Below are 11,133 nucleotides of genomic sequence, written 5' to 3' on the forward strand. Positions count from 1 at the left end.
TTTCTTTTAAGTATCTAAATTGTATTATACATATATATTATATATATATGTATATATATTATATTATATAATTATAATATATATTATATATAATGTAATTATATATATAATATATAAATTATATATATGTATATATTATATATATTATTATTTTCTTCTTTCTATATATTTTTCTTATATATTATTATTTTCTTCTTATATATATTATTATCTTCTTCTTGTTCTTCTACAACTTTTTAAGATCCACACTTATGTTTATTGTTTTTTATTAACTTCCCAAATGGATTAATGCCTCTATCTTACTCTGAAATATAATAATTCCCCTCTTTTCCAAGTTTTATACTTCTATATATTTGTATATTTGATAAAGTATAAGTTACATATTTTGTATTTATTTTGTAAATTATTCTGGATTCTGGATACTTTGATTTTGATTTTATGACAATAAATTTAGGGAAGAGAATTTGGTGCCTGGGGGATATGGTGGCTAAGAATTCATTTCACTTTATCAATTTTATTGTGCCATTTAAACTTTTACAATATGGGTTTTACTATTAATTCATAAATTACAGAAATTTGAAAAAACATATGAAATACCTAAAATATTTAAGAAGTTGTGACGTAATTACAGTTATTTTCTCATTTTAATTATAGAGACTTCATTTCTCCATTCTAAGTAGCATTGTATGTTTTTTATATATTTGTAATATAAAGTAGCATTGTATGTTTTTTATATATTTGTAATATAAAGAATACTGTCTTAGTGTAGCTAAATTAGAATTAATATTTTGAAACTTATGTTAGAAATTATTTCTATTTCTGTTGAATTTTATTTTTACTGAAACCTTATTTTTAGCGTTTTTCCTGGTGTAGATCTTACTATTGCTAAATAATTTAGTTATATATAATTTTTAGTTAATAGCATCAAAGTTGTTATTTTATACATTTTTTTTTGAGGTTTAAAAATAGTTTGGGAAAAGAAGTATGAATTCCATATTGTTATTCTTGTTCAGACACAGATTAATCTGCCAAGGAAAGGTGAACTTTCCAATATCAGATTATCAAAATTTAATAGGCAAATCTATTCTTCCTAAGACTTTATTTTAACACCTATTTCCATATTAATTTACATTATAACTAAAGCAAAAATAAATTTGTAAAGCTCTACTTAGTTCTACACACTAAGAACCATCATGTAGATTTCTCACCTCAAATACATACCCTGAGTTTCTCAAGAATTTTTTCCCATGGTTCTTAATTTAGCTAATTAAGTAACTTAACCTTATGTATTTCATTTTTATAAAATTAATTAAGCTATAAACCCAAATTATGTTACTGATAATCATTTTCCAATTTTTTTTTATTTTTTACTTTAAGAAAGACCTTAGTTTGAATTGCAACTACATTTTTATGATTTAATTCACCATTTATAACTTTGCTAGTATTCAGAAGACTTCTATAATAAATAAAAGGATGAGCTATGAATCTCATATTATGGTTGTAAATTCTCACAACAGGCAACATTTCACTGTTGTATGGGCTGAATACCAGAAAGGTTTTTGTGTGATAAATTTATCAATGTCTAAACTCCCTGATGAAATATGGCTGTTTTTGCCCTTAAAAATGTGGATCAATCAATGTTATTGAGGACTTTTCATCACTGAAAAATTTTTCATTTATACTTGAGACTTTGATAAAGTTTCAAAATGATTTAGTCTTCTCAGACTATTGTTGCAGTCAAAATTGCTTTGTCTACTAAGTTTTAGAATTAAGAACTTCGATCCATATGTCGCATTTGGTATATTATTTTCGCCATCTTTGTTTTCTGCTTTGAATTTAGTAACATTAAAGAATCACTAAAGCAAATTCAAACCGTGATTGTTAAATAGCCAATATATGACATATATTCTAATTAGCTCTCATTATGTGTAATCAATGTTAAGATATAATTTTTTAATAGTATGATGTGTAAAATAAATGTTCTGCTTGAATAATTTTAACCTTATCAGGAAGACATGTGTAGTGTATTGGAAAGTGTTTGTACAGACTCCACAACATGTATCTGTGGTATAGTAGCAGAGCTAATTACTCTGAAAACTACATTTCTAAAATATAAGAATTTATAAAAATACTTAACATTTTTGAAGTAGATTTTAGACTCACTGGGATTGTTTCTATTTTCATAAAAGTGGTTAAAGAATGGAGCTTATGCTAATCTAGTGACTTTTCTGGTGATCATTTTTAGAGGATAAAGGCTCTGGAACAAAGCTGAAAGATACATTCAGCTGTAGTATCACATCATCTTTGGGGAAAAGATCTTATCCAGATAATCCATAGCTCATGCATAAGAGAAATTATCAACTTAAGTATTTTTATCATATATATATGTATATATGTATATATATGTATTAGATTGGATTTTTATCATATATATATATATACACGTATATATATTAGATTGGATTTACCATTTTAGCATTACATCTTTTTCTACCATTAATTATTTTTAGTTTTTCTAATACTGAATATAATCCTTTAGTAAATTATTTCCTGAAGATTGTATTAGTTTTCAGATCACTAATGTGTCACAACTATTTATTCACATGCAAGTATTTTAGGAATGAGTTTAATTTCTATAAAATTCATTGGGTCATTCCTATAAAGTATATGAATTCAAACATTAACTATTAATAAAATTTTATGGCAACTATCCTGTGCTATAAATATTATTATGAAAAATATATTATGATTCTGAAAAAATAAAATTAAGCAATATATTGTGAAGAATAAAATATGAGGAAAATGTCCATATAAGAAACAAATTGAATTTTACCAAAATGTCTCATATATACTGTATTTAGAAAACATTTTTCCATAATTCTGTTTCATGTACCATAGCATACATGGTATATTGTTAAAATTATGTTTGGGGTAGAAACAAATGCAAACACTAAACTTTGATCCTTTTTCCACATTTTTTTTTTGTATATTAAATTTTTCATAGTCTTAACAGGAAATGTTCACAAAAGGCTGTATGTCTTGAATCTATCTTTAATTAGGCAAATATTAAATGTCAGTATATATTATTATTCAAAATCATTCATCCTTTTTCATTTAAGGTCCAAATTTTACTTTGAAATTTTTATGTGGCTGTGATAATATTTAATAATACATAATAAAAATTCATATAAAATGGAATCACTTATTTCATATAGGCATCATACTTCATTGCATGGATAGTTAAATGATGGCTATATTAGTTCAAAGGAGGGGAAAATATAAGAATTGCTCACTTTCACAGAAGAGTCCAGGATAATCTTTCAAATTATTTCCTCCTCCATTTATTAGGACATTTTTCTTTTTTAGCATTGCATCTAAATTCATGTTGTAGCAGATTCCTTCAATGCCCAGCATTATGTCCTGCAATCTTTTATTTGAGCTGCAGCTGTGATGGACAGGTCCAATTCTTCTCTGACTGACAATGTCCCAGGTATTGCCATGCATCTTTCCACATTTTCCCCAAAACATTCTTTTCTCAAAAGAGCTATTTCTCCCTGGGTACAAGTGCAGCCCAAAAGTGTGGGATAGTTAACCCCATCTCCCCTACTGTAATTTTCAAAAATGGAAAATGGAATGGAGAATACATGATCCAACTTCCCATCTCTCAGAAAAAAATTCTGGAAAACTGATGAAATTTTTAGAGGTCCCAAATAACTGAGCCCCTGTTGCTTACAGCACCAATCTTGATTATTTATCCTTATATGGGCTATTTTGCCTTCTTTCCTACTGTGTTGTTGCTCTTTTATTGATTTATTTTAGTTCTTTATATATTCTGCATAGAATATGTTATTGGATATATATAATACACTTTCTTCTACTCTGTGGCATGCCAAATCACTCTCTTAATGGCAATTTTTAATGACATAAATTCCTGATTTTAATTATTTTTTAACGCTTATTTATTTTTGAGAAAGAGAGAGCACCAACTGGGGAAGGGCAGAGAAAGAGAGAGGGACAGAGGAACTGACGAGAGCTCTGTGTTGACAGAAGAGAGCGTGATATGGGCCTCAAACTCACAAAACCATTAAACCTAAAAATGATCCCCCAAAATTTAACACAATATCACAACCAATACCACCAGCCACAATTAAACCAAACCCACCATAAATAGGAGATGGCTTTGAAGAAAAACTTACAAAGCTCACCACAAAAATTGTACTTAAAATACAGTGTATGTTATCATCATTCTCACGTGGAATTTAACCATGACTAATGATATGAAAAACCATCGTTGTATTTCAACTACAAGAACTTAGTGACCAACATTTGAAAATCACACCCCCTTACCAAAATTATTAACCATTCATTCATCGATCTGCCCCCCCCCATCTAATATCTCAGCATGATGAAACTTCGGCTCCCTACTAGGAGTCTGCCTAATCCTACAAATTCTTACCGGTCTTTTCCTAGCCATACATTACACATCAGACACAATAACCCACATTTGCCGTGACGTTAACTATGGCTGAATTATCCGATATATACATGCTAACGGGGCCTCCATATTCTTTATCTGTCTATATATGCACGTAGGCCGAGGAATATATTACGGTTCCTACACTTTCTCAGAAACATGAAACATTGGAATTGTGCTACTATTTACAGTCATGGCTACAGCCTTCATAGGATACGTCCTACCATGAGGTCAAATATCCTTCTGAGGAGCTACCTAATTACCAACCTTTTATCAGCAATTCCATCTATTGGAACCAACCTAGTAGAATGAATCCGAGGGGGCTTCTCAGTAGACAAAGCTACCCTAACACGATTCTTCGCCTTCCACTTTATCCTTCCATTCATCATCTCAGCCCTAGCAGCAGTACACCTCCTATTCCTCCAGAAACAGGATCTAATAACCCCTCAGGAGTAACATCTGACTCAGACAAAATTCCATTCCATCCCTTCTATACAATCAAAGACATCCTGGGCCTCCTAGTACTAGTCCTAGTACTCAAGCTACTCGTTTTTTTCTCACCAGACCTAATAGGAGACCCAGACAATTACATCCCTGCCAACCCCTTAAACACCCCTCTCCACATTAAACCCGAATGATATTTCCTATTCGCATACGCAATTCTCCCATCATGAGATCATGACCTGAGCCAGAGTCAGACGTTCAACTGACTGAGCCACCCAGGAGTCCTGAGTTCTTGATTTTAATGTAGCTCGACTTATCAAAACTTTAAGACCAATACAGTTAATGTTACTGTTTACTGCTCAAAGTTAATAAAGGTATTGACCTATAATTATTTCTCAATACTTTATTGTTTTACCTTCACATTTAGGTCTATGATACATTTAGAATTGACGTTGTGTCTGTGGAGGGGTCAAGGTTCATTCCTTTCCTTATGGATAACCATTTGACCTAAATTCACATATTAAGAAAACCATCTTATCCTGACTATGTTACTGCCTGGTGGGAATGAAAGTCTCAACTCCCTGGCTCCCTCCTTAACTTGCTTTGACAGCCCCTAGGAGATGTAGCATACTTAATTACAGTCAGATGAGGGTGAAGATCTGGGTTTTCTCAATTGGTCTTTGCTGGCATGGATGGATGAGTATGGGATCAGAATTTGTGTGTGTGTGTGTGTGTGTGTGTTCCATTTACTTTCTCAGTTTTCTGTCTTGCTAGTTTTCTAAACTTCCTGTCTTTTGATTAGGTAAACTATGTTTTTGGTAAGGCCTTTGTCTGTTTCTGTTGTCATTGCTGGCTTGGTGGGTTCTTCCACACCAAGACAGATGAAAGAGGTAAAGAAAGTACTTAATTCTTGTATTTAAACTCAAGATTTTAAAAGTGATATGGCAGATATCTACAAAGGAAAAAACTTCCTTTAAACTTGCAATTTTTGCATTGCAGATATTGAAGTTTTATATGCTTATTACTCATTGGTGTGTTTCTGATAATTAAATTACATAACAGATGTATAAATGCATTACTACATGACAGAAGATGACTGATTAAAATGCAGGTACTAACTGGCAAATATGTATGTATTATTTATGAGTTGTCCTAGTGTTCAACAGAAGGAAACATTTCTTATTTCTGTGTTAATCTCATAAGGACCTATCAATAATTAAAATAAACACAATAATGTGTAACCACTGTTGGGATTCCGACTCAATTTGATAACTCCACACAGCTCTAATATCTTCTGCTGGAATTGTTATTAACTCATTTCTGTTTCCTGGAATATAATATGGTTTTACTAACAGTGATTTCTAAAGGTGAATAAAACAATTTTGTCTTTGAAAATATCTCTAAGTAAAAGGGGCAAATTGTTGGAGTATTTTTAGTACAAAATTGAGACTTTCTTTTTTAAGGGATGCTAACTTTAAACAAACTGAGAGGTAGCTGTGGTTAATGTGAGAACATACCTTATGAATTGGGAAGAAATTCCAAATAAATATCTTTCTTCACCACTAAAAAGGACAAATGGGAGGACTAAATGATCTCTAAATTTCATTCTACTCTAAAACAAACACTGAGTGTGTAAGACATATAAACAAGGTTTTATGATTTTTGCAAGCAGGTACACTTTTTCTTTTTTGTTTGTTTTTTTTTTGTTTGTTTGTTTCAGAAAGAGAAGATCATGAGAAAACTTCAGTCCATAATCATGATTTGTAGTACAATCTTCCAATCAGTTTTTGAAAATCCTTTTGGACTAGCACTGTTTTTCAAAATTTATAGCCACATGACATGATAAAAAAATAAAGATGATCCATAATCTTCTCCAAATATGAAACCTCAAGCTAATGGAAAAAAAAAAAAAAACAAAGGATATTGCATTATATCACAGTTAAAGACAAGAATGAATTTGTTGATATTCAGACAATGTTCTTGCAAATAATACTTGCTTTAATATTTCTACTCTTCTTATTTTATTTTTTGCTGAATGTTTTGTGTTAAATTTTGATGGAAAATTCTTACCAGGTTTTATTTTTTAAGGAATTATATGTATAGGTGAAATCATTATTTACATATTATCTTTTAAAATGTGAGTCAAAAATAAAGTATTTCTACTTTATTTGATTGATTGATTGATCAATCAATTGATTGATTCAGGTAGGTTTGAGATGCTTAGTACTTATTAGGACTATTTGAATAAACTAAATACAAAATAAATAATGGTTTATGATGTCTTCTTAGAAATGAATACAATTTTGCCATTCTCAACAATGGCATTGAAAAAAATGTAAATTTAACTTTGTATAGTTAAACCATCATCAAGTAGGATAAAATATCCAAATATTACCTATATTATTCAAAAGCATATACCTCTAATAATGGTCTTCAGAAGTATTAGTGCCTTATTTTCTCAAAATATTTCAAATTCTTTAAATCATTTAATATACTGGATATTGTTTCTGTCTTCAAATCTTAATATTTTTATATATTTTCCTACTCTTTTTTATTTCCCTTCTGAGTATATCTTTTGTTTTTGAAGAGTAGTAATAGTATTGAAAGCAAACCACTCTCTAAATGTTAGGATTCTAATTATCATTGTATACTTCACTGTTTTCTCTTCTAACTTTGAATTCAAAATGTAGATTGGTATTCATTTAATTTACTTCATGATAGTTTTATGATCAAATCTTTACAATTATATTTTTCTGTCAGCTGAAAATTTATTAATTTATTCATTTAAAACATCCTGAGTTTCTACTATATGCCAAGAGATGTAGTGGAGAACAAAATAAAATCTCCACCCTCATGAAGCTTAAGTTATGAGAGTAGAGAAAGAGAGAATCTAAATAAGTTAATAAACATAAATTTAATATCATGTATTCAGGTGTTCTAGGAGTATAATGAGGCAAGATAAGGTAATCAAAATTGTAGAATAGTGCATTTTATTTTATTTTATTTTTGCAGGTTGAAATAATTTATTTTTATGAATTGTGTTTTTTTATATGAAATTTATTGTCAAATTGGTTTCCATACAACACCCAGTGCTCATCCCAACAGGTACCCTCCTCAATACCCATCACCCACCCGCCCCTCCCTCCCTCCCCCCATCATTTTAGACAGGAAAGCTAGCAAAGACTTCTTGAAAGGAGGTGACTTAGGGCACATGACAGAATATACAGACAAATATATCAGACAAATACTAGGAGATTATCAGGCTGAAGTAACAGCAAACACTGAGTCCCTGAGGGGGAAGTATGTGGAAAAGTTTGATGGATAAAAAAATATCCAGTAAGGCAAAGTACATTAGGAGAACAGTGATTAAAAAAAAAGTTGAAGAATTAGCCAAAAAAACAGTATATTTTATATTCTTATTGGTAGGCCCCACTAAAGCCTTTTCTTTGGATCCTATTTAGGATGATTTATTTACACAAGCTGACTGCTGAGTGGAGAATATAGTTTAGAGTCAAGTGTAAAAACAGTGAAACCAATTGTGAGGCTATTGTAGGTGCATAAATGGCAGGATGATGGTGGCTTGAGCTAGCTTAATAGAGGTGGAGGTGATGGAAATAATTTTTAATAGCTATGTGTGTATGGATTAAATATTGAGTATAAGGGAAAATTAGAAACCAAGGAAAATTTTTAGGAATTTCTGCTTCCACATCAACATGAATGAAGATGCTTATTACTGATATTGGATTTAGGAATGTGGTTACATATTTCTGTTTGGATATATTAAATATGGGATTAAGACTTCCAAGTAGAGAGTAGAATACAGTGGCTGAGCCACATGAGTAAAAATATAAATGCAGACTTTTATCAACATGTGCATATGACTTAAAATCATAAGATGGTATAATATTAACTCAAGTGTGAGGAAAGATTAAAACCAGAAGGGGTTGGAAATTTCTGTACAAATGTTTTCTAGCCTCAATAATTGGGAAGAGAAGCAGAATCTAGAAAAGGTGTCAGAGATGGAATAGTGAAGGATTTGGGAGGTCTCAGTAATCTACTAGATTGGGCAGGGTTCCTCTAAATTGAATTTTGGGTGCATCTGTTAGGTTTCCTTCATAGACTTTATCACAACAGCCATCAGTGCAAGATTAGCTTAATGTTTATTTCCTCATAACTTATACTTATTATGAAAACAAGTATGATATCTATTTGGGTCCAACATTGTATGGAACAATGCCTAGGATGTATTAATTTTGAGTATGTTTTATGTGAAAAAAACATTGAATGCATAAGCATAAAACTTAAAATATTAGGTGGCCATATGATTTCAAATATATTTTTCTAACATTATTTGATATTGTACAAAATGTACCTTGAAATCATTACTTTTTTTTCCACGTATGCATTTTGAAACATTACAGTTAATCTCATTCAGTAAAGGATCACAAGAAATGTGCATGTGTTTCCATGAGGTTAATCCAGAAGTAATAGTTATTAATGGACATTTTCAGAGTTATGGAAAGGCAAAAGAGTCTTAAACTAGCATAAATTTATAATTACTTTTACATTTTTCACTTTTATTGGTAGAGATAGTTTTTAGTAAAAAAGATAGACATCCCTATGTTACTTTTCTGTAGCACAAAAAATCTAGATTTAAAATATAATTTAGGGGCACCTGGGTCGCTCAGTCGGTTGAGTATCTGACTCCAGTTCAGGTCATGATCTCATGCCTCATGAGCTCCAGCCCGCGTCGGGCTGTGCTGGCAGCCAGAAGCCTGGAGCCCACTTCCAGTCTGGTGTCTCCCTCTCTCACTGCCCCTCCCCCGCTCAGGCTCTGTCTGTCTGTCTCTCTCTCTCCTTCAAAAATAAACATTAAAAAAATATGTAATTTAACTGGGCAAAATATATATACATACACTACAGACGTGCCTCAAAATCTATTGACTAACAACATGCATATTTTTTATCTGGGCAGATTTTATTATCAGAAAATATATTACAAATATACTAAGAATTACTAAAAAGCTAAAGTAAATGAAGTGAAAATACAAATATTAATATAATCTTCCTACAAGTGGTTGCAATGACACATATATATGTTATATATGTATATCATACATATACATATATATGTATATTGATATATGCACAATTGTATGTGTGTGTGTATATACATATATACATATACACACATATGTATTTATACACATAAATATATACTTGTTCATATCCACTGACCCCACTCTGCATCTTGGCTACAAGTCCCCACCTTGTGTTTGGGGTTGAGCCAATTTTTCTTCCACACCACAAAACAAACTCATATATGTAATTACATATAAAAATATATTGTCATATGCACATATATCTAATCAGTGACATTGGTGTAAATTATGACAGTTGAGTGTTGCTATTTAAAATGAAATGGCAGAAGACCAGATAGTTTAATATATAATAACAATATATAATAACATTAGGAAGTTGACATATTTTTGAGCAGGAAAATTTGAAAATACGAGCTTATACATAAAGAAAAATAAAACAATCTTAAATTACCCCATATACCAGAGATGAGTTAAGTAAAAATATGAACAGGAAAAACTATAAGGTTAACTGAATATAAGATATGAGAATGTCATAATGGCCTACTTTTTGTGAATAACAATGTCTTCGACAAAAACTCAAAAACATAAGCATATAAAAAAAGAAGATAAAGACTTCCTTTCATTAATTGAAGGACACTACAGACAAAGTTAGCAGAGAAACAATGATAAAAGATCTGACAGAGAGATAGGAAAGATTTAACAAGAAATATCGAAGGCTAACAAGCATTCAAAGAAATGCTGAAACTCATTATACATGATATGAAAATTAAAATATTAAAGACTACACAATTAAAATTGAACACATTATAAAGCTGGTTAATGCCAAAAATTTCCATGGATTTTAGTAGGCAGGAAAACAGTAGATTGGATGCTGCAATTTTACAAAGCAAACCTATAATCCATACATACAGTTCTTGAATATATAGCCAGAGAAATTATCTGAAGATCAGTGAGAATTTATATATATGAATGTGGAAAATAAACCTTTCCTGGATTACCCAGTGTTCCTCTAAAGTCTCAGCCTCCTAAGCCACAGAAATTGATATGCTAAGAAAATAAAGAAAGTTTGCTTTTACTTCCCCAGGAAAATTTTGTATTTCACATAAAAACAGA

General features: G+C 30.7%; 1 pseudogene; it reads left to right on the forward strand.

Moving 5' to 3' along the window:
• The first annotated feature begins 4,497 nt into the window (after window positions 1-4,497).
• On the forward strand, window positions 4,498-5,148 carry LOC128776558 (cytochrome b-like; annotated as a pseudogene).
• Window positions 5,149-11,133: the final 5,985 nt, after the last annotated feature.

Source organism: Panthera pardus, unplaced genomic scaffold (genome assembly GCF_024362965.1).
Source record: "Panthera pardus isolate Hobbes unplaced genomic scaffold, ASM2436296v1 HiC_scaffold_13, whole genome shotgun sequence".
In the NCBI taxonomy this organism is placed as follows: Eukaryota; Metazoa; Chordata; class Mammalia; order Carnivora; family Felidae; genus Panthera; species Panthera pardus.